The sequence below is a fragment of the Bos indicus x Bos taurus genome, chromosome 7 (genome assembly GCF_003369695.1).
Source record: "Bos indicus x Bos taurus breed Angus x Brahman F1 hybrid chromosome 7, Bos_hybrid_MaternalHap_v2.0, whole genome shotgun sequence".
In the NCBI taxonomy this organism is placed as follows: Eukaryota; Metazoa; Chordata; class Mammalia; order Artiodactyla; family Bovidae; genus Bos; species Bos indicus x Bos taurus.
This window is the reverse complement of record NC_040082.1, coordinates 106,829,721-106,847,552: the sequence shown is the minus strand read 5'-3', so window position 1 is coordinate 106,847,552 and position 17,832 is coordinate 106,829,721. Positions and strand designations below refer to the sequence as shown.

Genomic DNA, 17,832 nt, shown 5'->3' with positions numbered 1-17,832 from the left:
CCAATGCCTTTGATCTGAGAGAGGGTGTGTCCTCTGGATTGGGTTGCCCCCTGATTGGATTGTCCAATCTCTTCGCCTATAAAAGGAGAATCAGAGGCAGAAGTCAGTAGACTTCAGCAAGTCTGCATCTCAGGAGTGGTCCAAGGACAGCTCTTGGAACTGGGGGAACCTGCACAGACCAGATTTCCAAGCCAGCCTCTTCTGGTGAGTGTAGAAACCACAAGAGAGTGTTCATGTATATCTTTTTACTTTTGTGCAATCTCTTTATCAGGTAGTGGCCCTTAAAATAAGAAATTACCTTATTAAAAGTTATTTCTTTGATGTTAGTATTAAGAAATATTCCACATTTTGTACAGTTTTGTGTATGATCCTTTCGTGGGATAATAAGCCAGATTTTTTTTTTTAAATAAAATCACTCTGAAGTAGAAGCAGTATTTGCTCTCAAACAGCAGGCTGTTTACATAGTTCTCTCTGGAAAATGTTTTACCCACAAAGTGCTTCGTTGGTTGGTTTGCTTTTCTTTCTTTTTAAAAATTCAGTTCTCTGCTGCATATGTTATCAGTTTTGCCTTCCCCAATCTCATCAGTTGTTATTAATGTTTTTCTTTCCCCTTACTTCTCTTCCTTCATATCTCCCTCTTTCTCTCTTCTGTCTCTGTGATGGCCTTATTGATTATTATAGTGCTTTATTGTGCCGAACACTAGCAAGCATTTTTTACTCCATCAGCTGTTTCTCTCCAGATACTGAGGAGCACGACAGAGAGAAGATGGCACCTCCTCCTAACAGATGCAAAGAGAACTCTGATGAGCAGTCCAGGGATCCCTCTACAGATAAAGCCGGCCCCAAGGAGTCACGCGAGAAGTACTGTGGCAGGGCTAGAACTCGAAAGTGGAGCAGCGCTTCCAGTGGTAGCAGCAGCTCCAGGTCTAGCAGCAGCTCCAGGTCTCCGTCCAGCTGTAGCACCAGCTCGGGCTCCAGCAGCGGCTCCAGCTCACCTTCAGCATCCAGCCGCTCAGGACGTTCCAGCACGTCCTGCAGCTCCAGCTCCAGCTCCAGCAGCTCCCCTGGCTCTTTGAAGCCTTCCTGGCATAGAAGAGGCAAGAGACAGCGGTCTCACTCCAAACAACCCGAAAGGGATGAAAAGGAAGGGAGAAGGCACAGCCCTTCCCCTAAACCCACCAAGCTGCACATCGCGAGACTCACCAGGAACGTGACCAAGGACCACATCCGGGAGATATTCTCCACCTTCGGGAGAGTTAGAGTGATTGACATGCCTGTAGAGAGGATGCACCCCGGTCTGTCTGATGCTTATGTGGAGTTCGAGACTCCAGACGGAGCTGAGAAGGCGCTGAAGCACATGGATGGAGGACAAATTGACGGCCAGGAGATCAGGGCCGCCGCTGTGCCACCCCTCAGGCGACTCAGCCCTCACAGGAGAATGCGTTCACCGCCCCCCAGGTGGCGCAGGTCACCCTCACAGAGGAGGAGAAGGTCACCTTCCCCTTGGCTCAGGTCCCAGAAGCGCTGGCGACCCCGCTTCCCTCGCCGCCCCCTCCCCCGGAGCCGCTCCAGCTCCAGCTCCTCCAGAAGGTGAGGGCAGCAACTGCGGCTTATCCCAGGGCAGCAGAGTTCCCGCTGCAGTGGTGTGGGGTCGTGCTTGTAAAGATGCCCTCCACAGTTCTGGCTAGAAAACTCTGGTTCTAGTTCCCGAGAATCTGTTTAATGACAAAGCTAGCAGGGAGGAGCAGAGCGGGCCGGCTGGTGCAACAGCCCCAGCCTGGGAACTCGTTTTTCACAGATGACCTGAGGCCCGCTCCGGTGGCCTGGTGCTGCCCTAACCTGTCCGCCTGCAGACTCCAGCAGTGATGCCATTCCTGTTAGCCTGGCCCTACTCTCCTGCTAGGGTCCTTTTCTGACCTCTAGAGTCAAATACCTCCTGTGATCTGCCCAAAATGGTTCTTTTCACATGTGTACATACACACACACAGCTCCCTTCTTCTCAGAAACTGGTAAGTTGAGAGCCAGCTCTATAGGGTCCCCATAGAACCACCCCGGTGGTCCTGCAGGTTACCAAGCATGTCCTTGCTTTTTCATCTTTTATTGTATAGTCAATACTATACATTTTGTTTTGTAGCTTTGTAATATTTTAGATAATGTTGTGTCTATACTTTGTTGTGTACAGTAAACATAATTGTGTTAAATAAATCTAGGATTAAAGTTGAAAAAAAAACACCTTTTATCTCATCGACATTCAAATAAACTGCGGCAATGACTTTGTTCAATGAACTTCTGAATCATAGATTTTAGTCCACCTCTTGGCATGTAATAAGTGCACTGTAAATGGGAGGACCAATTGATTTTCCTTCAAAACCAGTAAATAATGAGTGTTGAAAGGGGTAGTGTTAATAACTATGGCAGGACAACAGGAATAAAATGATATTTTTAGTTTTTCACTCTAAAAAACATCTCTGAAGACAGCAATGATTGATTTAAAAGAAAGAGCGTACTGATTAGGTTAACATTTGAAGCAGATTATTGTGATTAGAGTGTTAAATGAATTAAGAGAGAAAGGATGTGAAATCATAGTGACAATTGACTGCAGTCTAACTGAAGTTGAGTGACTTTCTGAGAAAACTTTAGAAACTATTTTTGGAGTTTGAATGTTTTCTTTCAACAAAATATCTGAGCTCTTTAGAAGGGCAAAGTGAATAAGTGAGTCTGTCAATGTAAATCATTAAAACTCACATTACCCTTCTCTTCATAGCATATCCAACTTAGTGAGAAAATCAACATAAAATGAAGAGATGATAATACACATACAATTCAAAATTAGAAAACTAGTGGAGAAAATGCAATATTAACTTTGGTGACTGGGTCTGGAATGGTCACTCTGTTCAAACGGTGTTTTGCAGGAAGACAAAAAGGTGCCCAGGATTGATTTAAGGGTGGCCGGAGCTCAGAGGCCATAGCAGCAATGCTGGGTCCCCCTGGAGGTGCTCCTAGAGGTATTTTCTGGAGCAGCACAGGCTCTCACCACAGAGCCAGGACAGGTCCAGTCTGCATCCATCCCTGAAATCTCTCTCATCTCCCTCAGCTATGGGGAATTGGGCTGAAGTAACCAAGGCCATGACAGAGAAAACTTGAGAACCCAAACAAATTTATAAACTCTTTATTGTGTCTTGAACTTTGAAATCACAGAAGAAAATCTTAATAAGTACTACCAGCAGTGGGGAGAACTTATTAGACTTATGCAAAGTTAAATCCAGAGCCTGTTGACAGAAGGCATAGCTGCCCACCTCTACTCACTCTCTGTCCTTCTATTTATCAGTCGCTCTTTGGCCCTCTGGAATCAGCCTTCTCTCTCCACTACTGATAAAACAACTTTATCAAAACTGCACAAAGAGTTCCAGAAAATGTCATTCTTTTCCTTCCTGATATTGTCCCCCTGGGACTTCTGTAGCATGATACCTTTATTCCATGTCCTGTGTGTTCAGTGAAAATAATTACGTTTACTAAATGGAGTGTTTATAAGTAAAATGAATTGTTTATTTAATAAGCAATGATGTGTTTCTTGACTAATGACCAATTATGATGGGCCCAATACTGTGAGGGAGACAAGTTTCAGTGACTCAGACCTATTTTTGATCAGAGCAACAAACTTGCTGGCAAGTCATTCTCAGCATAAATTGTTTCCAAAAAACCCGTTCCTTCTTAAGAATCAAAATTCAAATCTAATTTTTAAGGATACCCACGTAGGACTTCCCTGGTGGTCCAGTGGTTAAATATCTGCCTGCCAACGGAGGGCACGAGGGTTTGATCCCTGATTCCACATGCCCTGGAGCAACGAAGTCCATGTGCTAGAAACAGTGAAACTGAGCACCTAGAGCCCGTGCTCTGCCGCAAGAGGAGGCACCACAGTGAGACGCCTGGGCACAACTAGAGACTAGCCCGGCTCTCCACAGCTAGAGAAAGCCGATGGGCAGCAATGGAAGACTCGGCAGCCAAAACCAAAATAAACAAATAAATAACATTTTACAAAATGACATTCTTCAAAAACAATACCCACTTAATTTTTAGGTAACAGATAAAGACGTAACACATAGCATAAGTGCTAATTGATTTACAGTAAAATGTCTTCTGTCTGATTTAGCGTTTGGCACAAAAATGATTTTAAAAAAAAAAGGAGGCAACTCGTGTTAAAAATGCAAGCTTAACAAAAATAAGCTTAAAAGCAAGCCTAACAAAATAAGATTTTATCATATCAGATCAGTCGCTCAGTCGTGTCCGACTCTTTGCGACCTCATGAATCGCAGCACGCCAGGCCTCCCTGTCCATCACCAACTCCCAGAGTTCACTCAGACTCACGTCCATCGAGTCAGTGATGCCATCCAGCCATCTCATCCTCTGTTGTCCCCTTCTCCTCTTGCCCCCAATCCCTCCCAGCATCAGAGTCTTTTCCAATGAGTCAACTCTTCACATGAGGTGGCCAAAGTACTGGAGTTTCAGCTTTAGCATCATTCCTTCCAAAGAAATCCCAGGGCTGATCTTCAGGATGGACTGGTTGGATCTCCTTGCAGTCCAAGGGACTCTCAAGAGTCTTCTCCAACACCACAGTTCAAAAGCATCAATTCTTTGGCGCTCAGCTTTCTTCACAGGCCAACTCTCACATCCATACATGACCACTGGAAAAACCATAGCCTTGACTAGATGGATCTTGGTTGGCAAAGTGATGTGTCTGCTTTTGAATGTGCTATCTAGGTTGGTCATAACTTTCCTTCCAAGGAGTAAGCGTCTTTTAATTTCATGGCTGCAGTCACCATCTGCAGTGATTTTGGAGCCCAAAAAAATAAACTCTGACACTGTTTCCACTGTTTCCCCATCTATTTCCCATGAAGGGATGGGACCGGATGCCATGATCTTCGTTTTCTGAATGTTGAGCTTTAAGCCAACTTTTTCACTCTCCACTTTCACTTTCATCAAGAGGCTTTTTAGTTCCTCTTCACATAATCTCTGTAGAATAGATTGTTTCTTAAGTGTAAGTAATGTAAGAAAATACTATAACTAAAAACACTAAATAATTCCCCAGGCTAGATTACCTTTGTAGAATTCAATAAAGAAACTCTGGCAAGCAGAAACTGAGGTATACAAAGATATACAAAAATCTTTACTCTTGTCACATGAAACCCAATCTCTTATCCACAAAAACATTTATGCCTTTTGTTTTTGTCTACCAAGCATTTAATAGAGTGCAAATTTAATATAACAAAGCATCTTAGTTCAGAAACCGGGTTGACAGTGAAAGTGGCAAGTGGAATAGAGGACTGTCCCCATGCCCTGTGAACCACTTCCCAGGGACCATTCGGTTTCTACAAGACAGTCTTCTATTTTTCCTCTACTTCTCAAGAACATTCTTTCTGGCTCCTGGCTCTCTCTGCATCCTTGGCAAGCCTGTCTGCCCTCAAGGTGATAGCCAATCCCTCCCTTGCTGTCTTCCCTATCTGAGACTGTCAGCGAATATCTGCATCTCTTTCTGGCCATCTGCAGAGGGCCTGTGGGAGGAAAAGCCCCAATCCTGGGTCCATCTCTGCCTTATCTGAAGGCTAAGAGTGATGAGCTCAGGGCTGGTGTGCAGAGATCTGGAACCAACATGACCCAGGAATTCACCTGCAGTACCAGGACAACAACCCCTGAAACATTTGTGCTGTCCAAGGTTCTGAAAGGTTCTCCTTCAGAGTTGTAGGCCTGGAGCTTCTGCAGCCTCCTGAATGCACAGACTTGCTGCAGCTTCTCCTAGGGTTCCCTCGCATCAGTGGCCCCTGACCACATTGATGGGAGGTTATCTTTGTGACTGGCTTCTGGAAAGTGCATCCGGTCAGCCTCAGAGGAAGTACAGATCTATCATGACATCTCTGCTTGGCCTTGGCGAAAAGCTCTTGTCTTTTCTTCTCCAGTTTTTTGGGCATTATATTTCTTTTGAGCCTCCCCTTTGAAAACCAAATGAAATGTAAAATTTGAACAAAATGGGGAATGAAACCCTTGCCAGTCATGGAGAATGTTTTCAGCACATTTGGATAACCACACTGCACTCTCCCCAGTGAGATGAATCTCAAATTGCTCTGTGCATCACATTTATTCAAAGGATTGACAGAACTCAGATTTCTGGCTCTCAATACCAGTAGTCTGGGGTGGAGACAAGAGATTGCATTTCCAAGCATTCCCATTGGATGGTGATGTTGCTAGTATAGGCACCACACATTGAGAACCGAATCCTCGGGCATCAAGCAGATATTCAAAAAACAGAAAGTTCCAGGTCATCAGCCAGTACCATTCCAGACTTTCCCCTACTCATCCTCCTTTGAGGACGTTTTCCTTTTCCCATCCCTGTCACTGTCAACAATACACAGGCTGGTCCCCTGAATCCAACATCACCAGGACAAAGAGATCACACGGTTCTTTGAATACCAAGACATTAATATCTTTCTGATATCTCCTTTTTTACTTTCCTTTAAAACACACAATCACCTGGTTTTCACCATCCTGTAGTACCACATCTCCAGTGTGATCATGTACCTCTCAACCCTCAGATACTTTGCTTTCAAACCCAAGTCCCATCTTCCCTCAAATATTCTCCTGCTTATGCCATAACTTGGAAAAGCCATATTCCCTTCATAAAGTTCCTTTCTTCCACTGTAAACAGCTATTTTCCTCCCTTCTTCCCCTCCTCCTGTCCCTCTCTCTCTTATCTCACTTAGTGATTGATGCTTCTTACGTCAGTCATGCTTTCACATTTATTCAACACATTCTTCCAGGCAATGCCATCTGTTTCCCTGGCTTCAGATATTCTTAATGAGTGGACATGGAACAACAAACTGGTTCCAAATTGGGAAAGGAATACATCGAGGTTGTATATTGTCAGCTTGTTTATTTAACTTACATGAAGAGTACATCATGCAAAATTCTGGGCTGGATGAAGCACAAGCTGGAATCAAGATTGCTGGGAGAAATATCAATAACCTCAGATACACAGATGACACCACCCTTATGCAAAAGTGAAGGACTGAAGAGCCTCTTGATGAAAGTGAAAGAGGAGAGAGAAAAAGTTGGCTTAAACCTAAGCATTCAAAAAACTAAGATCATGGCATCCAGTCCCATCACTTCACGGCAAATAGGTGGAAACAGTGGAAATAATGGAAACAGTGACAGACTTTATTTTCTTGGGCTCCAAAATCACTGTGGATGGTGACTGCAGCCATGAAATTAAAAGATGCTTACTCCTTGGAAGGAAAGTTATGACCAACCTAGATAGCATATTCAAAAGCAGAGACATTACTTTGCCAACAAAAGTCCATCTAGTCAAGGCTATGGTTTTTCCAGTGGTCATGTATGGATGTGAGAGTTGGACTGTGAAGAAAGCTGAGCACCAAAGAATTGATGCTTTTGAACTGTGGTGTTGGAGAAGACTCTTGAGAGTCCCTTGGACTGCAAGGAGATCCAACCAGTCCATTCTAAAGGATATTGGTCCTGGGTGTTCTTTGGAAGGAATGATGCTAAAGCTGAAACTCCAGTACTTTGGCCACCTCATGCAAAGAGTTGACTCGTTGGAAAAGACTCTGATGCTGGGAGGGATTGGGGCAGGAGGAGAAGGGGACGACTGAGGATGAGATGGCGGATGGCATCACTGACTCGATGGACATGAGTCTGAGTGAACTCCAGGAGTTGGTGATGGACAGGGAGGCCTGGCATGCTGCAATTCATGGGGTCACAAAGAGTCGGACACGACTGAGCGACTGAACTGAACTGAACTGAACAGAAATGTATATTTTAAAAGAAAACAAAGTGTATAAAACAACAAGAGAAACAATATTATCCACTGGTAAAGCAGAGCTCCCTAGGTTGAGTTATCAGTCATCAGCCATGTCCCTGGGTCTTCAAGCTCTCCTGCTTGCTCCCAGAACTGCTGGAACTGTCTGGACTCCGTTTCTCTTCAGTCCTCAGCACCCACCCTGTGACTGCATCCACAACCCTCTGGGGTGGGGGCTGTTGACTGTCTCTCACTACTTCACAAGTTAAGTCCTCCAGCTGGAGAAGCTTTCCTGGCCCCTCTTGTTCATTTCCAGATCAGTTTCCTCCTCCCTAAAGTGATGTCCTGAGTCCATTTCAGATCTTCATGCTTTCCTGTGATGCTTTAAAAGAAAGACCCCTCAGGGTTATGAAATTGACATAAATGCTTTATTATTACTTTATACAGCTGCAAAAAAAAAATAATTCTGATGTGGTGTGATTATTGATTTACTACATGAAATAGTTTCATGCTTTCATAATTCAACCTCATAGAGTATGAAGTTAGTATTTTACATCATTTCTTACACTTGTTGAACATATACTTCAATTCCATATCTCCAATAACAGGTTGTCCTGATGTGATATATTTTACACTGGAAAGTCACTGCTGATCACTCTGTTTTGCTAGAGATAAATAAATGATATACAGATAGATAAGGCAAAATAGAATGTATGTGTGTGTGTTTGTGTAATTTTTATTTGATTATAACAGAACTCAGCTGTTGCTTCTTAAATGACTCTTAACATTGTTTGTGGCACACACCTGAGAAATACCCTAAATTTATACAAATTTGTATAATTAAGAATCATACAAATATAGAAATGCACATATAAGAAAAGCAGCACCATTCACCATTGCAATGAAAAGAATAAAATACTTAGGAATATATCTACCTAAAGAAACTAAAGACCTATATATAGAAAACTATAAAATACTGATGAAAGAAATCAAAGAGGACACTAATATATGGAGAAATATACCATGTTCATGGATCAGAAGAATCAATATAGTGAAAATGAGTATACTACCCAAAGCAATCTATAGATTCAATGCAATCCCTATAAGCTACCAATGATATTTTTCACAGAGCTAGAACAAATAATTTCACAGTTTCTATGGAAATACAAAAAACCTTGAATAACCAAAGCAATCTTGAGAAAGAAGAATGGAACTGGAGGAATCAACCTGCCTGACTTCAGGCTCTACTACAAAGCCAGTCATCAAGACAGTATGGTACTGGCACAAAGACAGAAATATAGATCAATAGAACAAAATAGAAAGCCCAGAGATAAACCCATGCACCTATGGACACCTTCTCTTTGACAAAGGAGGCAAGAATATACAATGGAGAAAATATGATCTCTTTAACAAGTGGTGCTGGGAAAACTGGTCACCACTTGTAAAAGAATGAAACTAGAACACTTTCTAACACCATACACAAAAATAAACTCAAAATGGGTTAAAGATATAAACGTAAGACCAGAAACTATAAAACTCTTAGAGGAGAACATAGGCAAAACACTCTCCGACATACATCACAGCAGGATCCTCTATGACCCACCTCCCAGAATATTGGAAATAAAAGCAAAAATAAACAAATGGGATCTAATTAAAATTAAAAGCTTCTGCACAACAAAAGAAACTATAAGCAAGGTGAAAAGACAGCCTTCAGAATGGGAGAAAATAATAGCAAATGAAGCAACTGACAGCTAATCTCAAAAATATACAAGCAACTCCTGCAGCTCAATTCCAGAAGAATAAATGACCCAATCAAAAAATGGGCCAAAGAACTAAACAGACATTTGTCCAAAGAAGACTTACAGATGGCTAACAAACACATGAAAAGATGCTCAACATTACTCCTTATCAGAGAAATGCAAATCAAAACCACAGTGAGGTACCATTTCACACCAGTCAGAATGGCTGCTATCCAAAAGTCTACAAGCAATAAATGCTGGAGAGGGTGTGGAGAAAAGGGAACCTTCTTACACTGTTGGTGGGAATGCAAGCTAGTACAGCCACTATGGAGAACCGTGTGGAGATTCCTTAAAAAACTGGAAATAGAACTGCCATACGACCCAGCAATCCCACTGCTGGGCATACACACCAAGGAAACCAGAACTGAAAGAGACACGTGTACCCCAGTGTTCATCACAGCACTGTTTTACAATAGCCAGGACATGGAAGCAACCTAGATGTCCATCAGCAGAATGAATGGATAAGAAAGCTGTGGTACATATACACAATGGAGTATTACTCAGCCATTAAAAAGAATACATTTGAATCAGTTCTAATGAGGTGGATGAAACTGGAGCCTACTATACAGAGTGAAGTAAGCCAGAAAGAAAAACACCAATACAGTATACTAATGCATATATATGGAATTTAGAAAAATGGTAATGACAACCCTGTATGCGAGACAGCAAAAGAGACACAGATGTATAGAACAGTCTTTTAGACTCTGTGGGAGAGGGAAGGGGGGATAATTCGGGAGAATGGCATTAAAACATGTATAATATCATAAAAAAAAAAAGAAAAGCAGCAGTTTACTTTTTAAAATTAATTTATGAATCTGAATTTGGGACTACTACATTTAATTTAAAAAATAAAGAGACTATATGTGAACTTAGGAAAGAACTGAAATTTGTACAGCAAGTTTCCTTGATTTTTAAATAATTTCCAAACTATGTATCACACAATATTTTTCCATAGAGTTGTCCTTAACAGTTTGGTAATTTCACCTTATATAAATAGGTTTGGAAGAATTGTACATAAAAAGAAATACACACAGGAAATCAGAATAAAAATAAAATTGCTAAAATTTTTGAATTTCAAAAAATCAGACCATATATAAGAGTAAACAACACATATGAGTGATATGAAAAGATATATTTAGTAATATAAGAAAGGTCATTATAGAGGAATGAAGAAACATAGAAAACTATGTTAAAGAATGCAGAAGCATGATAGAAAGAAAAATATGTATATAAATTAAGAAAACAAAATGAAGGCATAGAAGACAGAGAGGGAATATTACAATTGGCAGGTAAGAGGAAAAGCAGGAAGGAATCCAAGAAGAATTTAAGGTCACAAAGGAATAAATAAATTAACAGCAGAAATGAGAATTAACTAAAGCATTCAAAGAAGGTGGAAGGTTAGAAAGGATATAAACACTTATTAAAAAGTTGATAAGTTACAAGTAGCTCATACAGTTCAATACCAGAAAAACAAACAACCCAATCAAAAAGTGGACAGAAAAAAAAAAAAGTGGGCAGAAGACCTAAACACATATATATCCAAAGAAGACATATAGATGGCTAATAAACACATGAAAAGATGCTCAACATTACTCATTATTAGAGAAACGCAATGAGGTATTATCTCACATCAGTCAAAATGACCATCATCAAAAAGTCTATAAGCAATAAACGCTGGAGAAGGTGTGGAGAAATGAGAACCCTCTTACAGTGTTGGTGGGAATGCAAACTGATCCAGCCACTATGGAGAACAGTATGGAGGTTCCTTAAAAAACTAGGAATAAAACCACCACACGACCCAGCAATCCCACTACTGGGCATATACGCTGAGGAAACCAGAACTGAAAAGAGACACATGCACCCCAATGCTCATCGCAGCACTATTTACAATACCTAGGACATGAAGCAACCTAGATGTCCATAAATGGACATAAATGGATAAAGAAGATGTGGTGCATATATACAATGGAATATTCAGTTCAGTTCAGTCACTCAGTCGTGTCTGACTCTTTGCAACCTCATGAATTGCAGCACACCAGGCCTCCCTGTCCATCACCAACTCCCGGAGTTCACTCAGACTCATGTCCATCGAGTCAGTGATGCCATCCAGCCATCTCATCCTCTGTTGTCCCCTTCTCCTCTTGCCCCCAATCCCTCCCAGCATCAGAGTCTTTTCCAATGAGTCAACTCTTCACATGAGGTGGCCAAAGTACTGGAGTTTCAGCTTTAGCATCATTCCTTCCAAAGAAATCCCAGGGCTGATCTCCTTCAGAATGGATTGGTTGTATCTCCTTGCAGTCCAAGAGACTCTCAAGAGTCTTCTCCAACACCACAGTTCAAAAGCATCAATTCTTTGGTGCTCAGCTTTCTTCACAGCCCAACTCTCACATCCATACATGACCACAGGAAAAACCATAGCTTTGACTAGACGGACCTTTATTGGCAAAGTAATGTCTCTGCTTTTGAATATGCTATCTAGGTTGATCATAACTTTCCTTCCAAGGAGTAAGCATCTTTTAATTTCATGGCTGCAGTCACCATCTTCAGTGAATGGAATATTACTCAGCTATAAAAAGAAATGCATTTGAGTCAGTTCTATTGAGGTGAAGGAACCTACAGCCTATCATATAGAGGGAAGTCAGAGAAAGACAAATATCAAATATTAACATATATATATAATCTAGAAAGATAGTACTAACGATCCTACATGCAGGGCAACAAAGGAGACACAGACATGAAGAACAGACTTCTGGACACAGTAGGGGAAGGAGAGGGTGGGATGTTTTGAGAGAATAGCATTGAAACATATAGATTACCATATGTAAAATAGACAGTGGGAGTTCAATGCATGATGCGGGGAAGCCAGTGCTCTATGACAACATGAAGGGGTGGGCAGGGGAGGGAGGTGGGGAGGGGTTTCAAGAGGGAGGAGATACATGTATACCTAATGTCAATTCATGTTGTTGTATGGCAAAAACAATCACAATATTGTAAAGTAATTATTCTCTATTTTTTTTTAATTTAAGATTGATAAATTAAAAATAAATATCAATATAATAAGTGAGTTTGAAGACTATAAAGTGGAAAAAATATATATTAATCAGAGCAATGAGAACTACAGACAAAGAGAAATGAAAGGGAGAAAACAGCAGAATAAAAGGAATAGCAGAAAACAGAGATGAGAGAAATGGAATAGAAAACAAATGACAAGGAAAAAAGCATAAGAAAAATTTCAATTGGCAGGTGAATGGATAAGAGAGTCGTAGTACATATACACAATGGAATATTAGTCAACTATAAAAAAAGAACGCATTTGAGTCAGTTCTAATGAGGTGGATAAAACTGGAGCCTATTATACAGAGTGAAGTAAGCCAGAAAGAAAAACACCAATACAGTATATTAACACATATATATGGAATTTAGAAAGATGGTAACAATGACCCTGTATGCAAGATAGCAAAAGAGACACAGATGTAAAGAACAGACTTTTGGGCTCTGTGGGAGAAGGCGAGGGTGGGACGATTTGAGAGAACAGCATTGAAACATGTATACTACCGTGTTTGAAACAGATGGCCAGTCCAAGTTTGACGCATGAAGCAGGGCACTCCAAGCCGGTGCACTGGGACAACCCAGAGGGATGGGATGAGGAGGGAAGTGGGACGGGGGTTCAGGATGGGAGACTCGTGTACGCTCTTGGCTGATTCATGTCAATGTATGGCAAAAACTGCCACAATATTGTTAATTAGCCTCCAATGTAAAATAAATAACTTTTTAAATAGTTTTTAAAAAATAGAAAGAAAATTTTCAAAGCCAGAAGGATCGAGGAAAGTCAGTTCTTACAAAGAATGGCCAGTTCTCTCCCTTCATGCAAGAGCTGCAGACAGGGAGGGGACTTATTGAGTCTGAGCTTTCAGTGTTCAAAGGATTCCTCTGATGAACTGCGATGCAGGTGTGTGCCTGGGTCCAGGATTCCAGTAGGCAGGGCGTACTTTATCCCCATGGACTATAAAACTTTTTGTGCACAGTGAACTTTCTGATTTGTCCAGAGGAATAGCAAATTACTCTCTGAGTTGCAGGGGGTTCTCTTGATAAATGTGGAGGTGTTTTTATTTAGTCACCACCCGAGGTCACAAATATCTCTTCCTAACTTTCATAAGTGTTTATACAAAGCTCAACAATACTAGAGGAGAAAGGAAATCCAGTGTTATTTTCAGTTGCTAGAAAACAAAAAATTTTATTTCACTAGTTAAAGTATAGCAACACAGAGAGCAATTTCTTTCTTCTGAGGCATCTTTTGACCTATAATTTATGTTGGAGCTTCCAAATCTCTGCTAAATTAAATAAAAAGAAATATAAATGCTAGAATCTGAGGTAATAAACCAAAACTGAACTGTAATTGATTACCACACAATAAGTGGCAGAATGCACAAACTTGATAATATAAGCAAATTTATTTACTATTTTAATTTCTTTTTGTAATTTGGTAGAGCTATCCAAATATTACATCCTGAAATAAACCAACCAGCCTGAAAAACAAAAGGAAGCTAAAATTCATGTAGTGCCCTGGCCAACGAGATAAGCACTGACTTCGGATTTCTTTGCACAAAAATAATCAACAGAACCAATGAGTTCCTACTCATCACAACAGTGATTTCTTAAGTATAAGATCAAAAGCATAGGCATGATGAAATAAAAAAATAGATAAATTAGACATCATGAAAATTAAAATCTTTTGTGCATCAAAGGACACTATGAAGAGAGTGAAAAGGCAACACACAGAAAGGCAAATGATGTTTTCTTTGGGGAGATTAAATACTTCCATAAATAAACTATTTGCCTACTTTGGAATTAGATATTTTTGTCTTCTTGTTGTTGAGTTATGAGTCTTGGTATACATCAGATATTAATCTCTTTTAAATGACATAAGGGATGCATAAAAGTTTTTAATTTTCCTGATGTCTAATTTATCATTGTCAAATCCAAGATCATGAAGATTTTCCCTCTATGTTTTTTTCCCAAGATTTTTGTAGTTTTAGCTCTGTCATTTAAGTCTTGATCCTTTATGAGTTAATCGTTGTGTATATGTGAGGTAAGAGCCCAACCACATTTTTTTTCATGTAGATGTCCAGTTTGCCCACCATAATTTGTGGACAAGAATGAATAGTCTCACTGGATGCTTGGGGCTAGTGCACTGGGACGACCCAGAGGGATGGTATGGGGAGGGAGAAGGGAGGAGGGTTCAGGATGGGGAACACATGTATACCTGTGGCGGATTCATTTTGATATTTGGCAAAACTAATACAATTATGTAAAGTTTAAAAATAAAATAAAATTTAAAAAAAAGAATGAATAGTCTCACTGGATAGTCTTAATATCCATGTTGAAAATTAATTGATCGTATACCTGAGGTTTTATTTCTAGTCCCCCTATTCTGTCCACTTGTCTGTGTCTATCTTTATGTCAGTAGCACACTGTTCTGATTACTGTGGCCTAGAAGTTAAGTTTTAAAATCTGTCTTTTGGACAGTCTTTTTAAGAACAGTCTTTTGGACTCTGTGGGAGAGCGTGAGGGTAGGATTATTCGAGAGAATAGCATTGAAACATGTATATTATCATATGTGAAACAGATCGCCAGTCCAGGTTCGATGCATGAGACAGGGTGCTCGGGGCTGGTGCACTGGGATGACCCAGAGGGATGGGATGAGGAGGGAGGTGGGAGGGGAGTTCAGGATAGGGAGTGCATGTACACCCGTGGCGGATTCATGTCAATGTATGGCAAAACCACTACAATACTGTAATTAGCCTCCAAATATAATTAAAAATTTTATATTAGAAAAATAAAAAAATAAAATAAAATCTGGAAATGTGAGTCCTCTAATTATGCTTCTTATTCCAGGCTGTTTTGGTTCTTTGGGCTCCCTTCAAACTCTATATTTTATGTTGGGTATTTTCTAACAACAACAAATAAAAAACCACTGCAATTTTGATAGGAATAGCATTGAATCTGTATATTACTTTACTGTCATCTTAGCAATATTATGTGTTCCAAAGCGTGAACTCAGGATATCTTTTCATTTGCTTAAGTCTTAAAATTCATTTAGGGCTTCCTGGGTGGCTCTGTGGTCAAGGTCTGGGATGTTCATAACCTGCACACTCCTAAACAGGTGAAGAGTCCACCTGCCAATGCAGAAGACACAGATTTGACCCCTGATACATGAAGATCCCACATGCTGTAGAGCGACTAAGCTTGTGTGCCACAACTATTGGGCAAGACAAGGAGCCACAGTTACTAAAGCTCGCATGCCCTAGAGCCTGCGTTCCGCAACAAGAGAAGCCACCGCAAAGAGAAGCCCACGCACTGCAGTTAGAGAGTGACCCCCGTTCTCCACAACCAGAGAAAAGCCCAAGCAGCCACGAAGACCTAACACAGCCAAAAATAAATAAATTTAAAATATGTTGTTGTTCAGTCGTGTCCTACTCTTTGCGACTCCATGGACTGCAGCACACCAGGTTTCCCGGTCCTTCACTATTTTGTGGAGTTTGCTCAGACTCATCGATAGTCGATGATGCCACCCAACCATCTCGTCTTCTGTCTTCCCCTTCTCCTCCTGCCCTCAATCTTTCCAGCATCAGGGTCTTTTCCAATGAGTCGGCTCTTCGCATCAGGTGGCCAAAGTATTGGAGCTTCTGAGTCAGCATCAGTCCTTCCAGTGAATATTCAGGACTGATTCCCTTTAGGCTTGACTGGTTTGATCTCCTTGCAGTCCAAGGGACTCTCAAGAGTCTTCTCCAACACCACAGTTTGAAAGCATCAATTCTTTGGCACTCAGACTTTTTTATGCTCCAACTCTCACATCTGTACATGACTACTGGAAAAACCATAGCTTTGACTACATGGACCTTTGTCAGCAAAGCGATGTCTCTGCTTTTTAATACACTGTTTAGGTTTGTCATAGCTTTTCTTCCAAGAAGCAAACATCTTTTAATTTCATGGCTGCAGTCACCATCTGCAATGATACTGGAGTCCGAGAAAACAAAGTCTGTCACTGTTTCCACTGTTTCCCCACCTATTTCCCATGAAGTGATGGGACTAGATGTGATGATCTTCATTTTTTGAATGTTGAGTTTTAAGCCAGCATTTTCACTCTCCTCTTTCACCCTCATCAAGAGGCTCTTTAGCTCCTCTTTGCTTTCTGCCATAAGAGTGGTGTCATCTGCATATTTGAAATTATTGATATTTCTGGCAATCTTGAGTCCAGCACAGAACCTGCACACTCCAAGACAGGTCTGGCCTCGTTTGGCTCCTGGGAGGGAATCTCTAAGTCCTTGGAATGTCCTGTCTGATAAGAGTATCTTTGCTTAACTGGGGTCTTGGGTTGTTGTTCAGTCCCTCAGTCTTCGGGTTACTTTTTTGCACAAACCATGCAATTTTGAGTGACTCAGTAAATGGCCCTTTGTAGGTGGTTGTTGTTGAGTTGCTCAGTCATGTCCAACTCTGCAACCCCATGCAGAGGTCTGCATACATGACTGCAGCACGCCAGGCTTCCCTGTCCTTCACCATCCCCCGGAGCTTGCTCAAACTCATGTTCATTGAGTCTGTGATGCCGTCCTACCATCTCATCCTCTATTGTCTGCTTCTCCTCCTGCCTTCAATCTTTCCCAGCGTTGGGTCCTTTCTAGGACCCATTGTATATTTCTGAATCCATTGTAAAGTAGCATCTCTCCCGTAATGGGTACTGTTATGAATGTGCTGGAGCACAGTGTTCAGGAGGCCTCGAGAATCAAAGCACTTCCTTGTGCGTTACATTTCCAACAAGGTGGAGTGTGTTCAAGAGTGAATCCCCACTCCTTGGCTCTCTCTTTGTCCTTTTCTGAATATACTGGCTAGTATCTTGACAAGCTAATCTATGGGAGTAGTGACCCTATCGTGGCTTAATAATTCCCTTCCTTCGCTGCTTTGTTTGCAGATTGGTCAGCTAGCTGGTTGCCTTTTATTATATATTAAGTGTTAGTCACTCAGTCCTGTCCGACTGTTGGCAACCCCATGGACTGTAGCCCGCAGGCTCCGCTGTCTATAGGATTTTCCAGGCAAGAATACTGGAGTGGGGTGCCATTCCCTTCTCCAGGGGATCTTCCTGACTGAAGGATCAAACCCAGGCCTCCTGCATTGCAGGCAGATTCTTTACCTCTGAGTCACCAGGTCGGTGGCCTGGGAAGTGCATTACAGCCACTT

At 41.3% G+C, this 17,832-nt stretch overlaps 1 pseudogene; it reads left to right on the top strand.

The window, feature by feature from the left end:
• Window positions 1-223: 223 nt before the first annotated feature.
• Window positions 224-1,594, top strand: LOC113896501 (annotated as a pseudogene).
• Window positions 1,595-17,832: the final 16,238 nt, after the last annotated feature.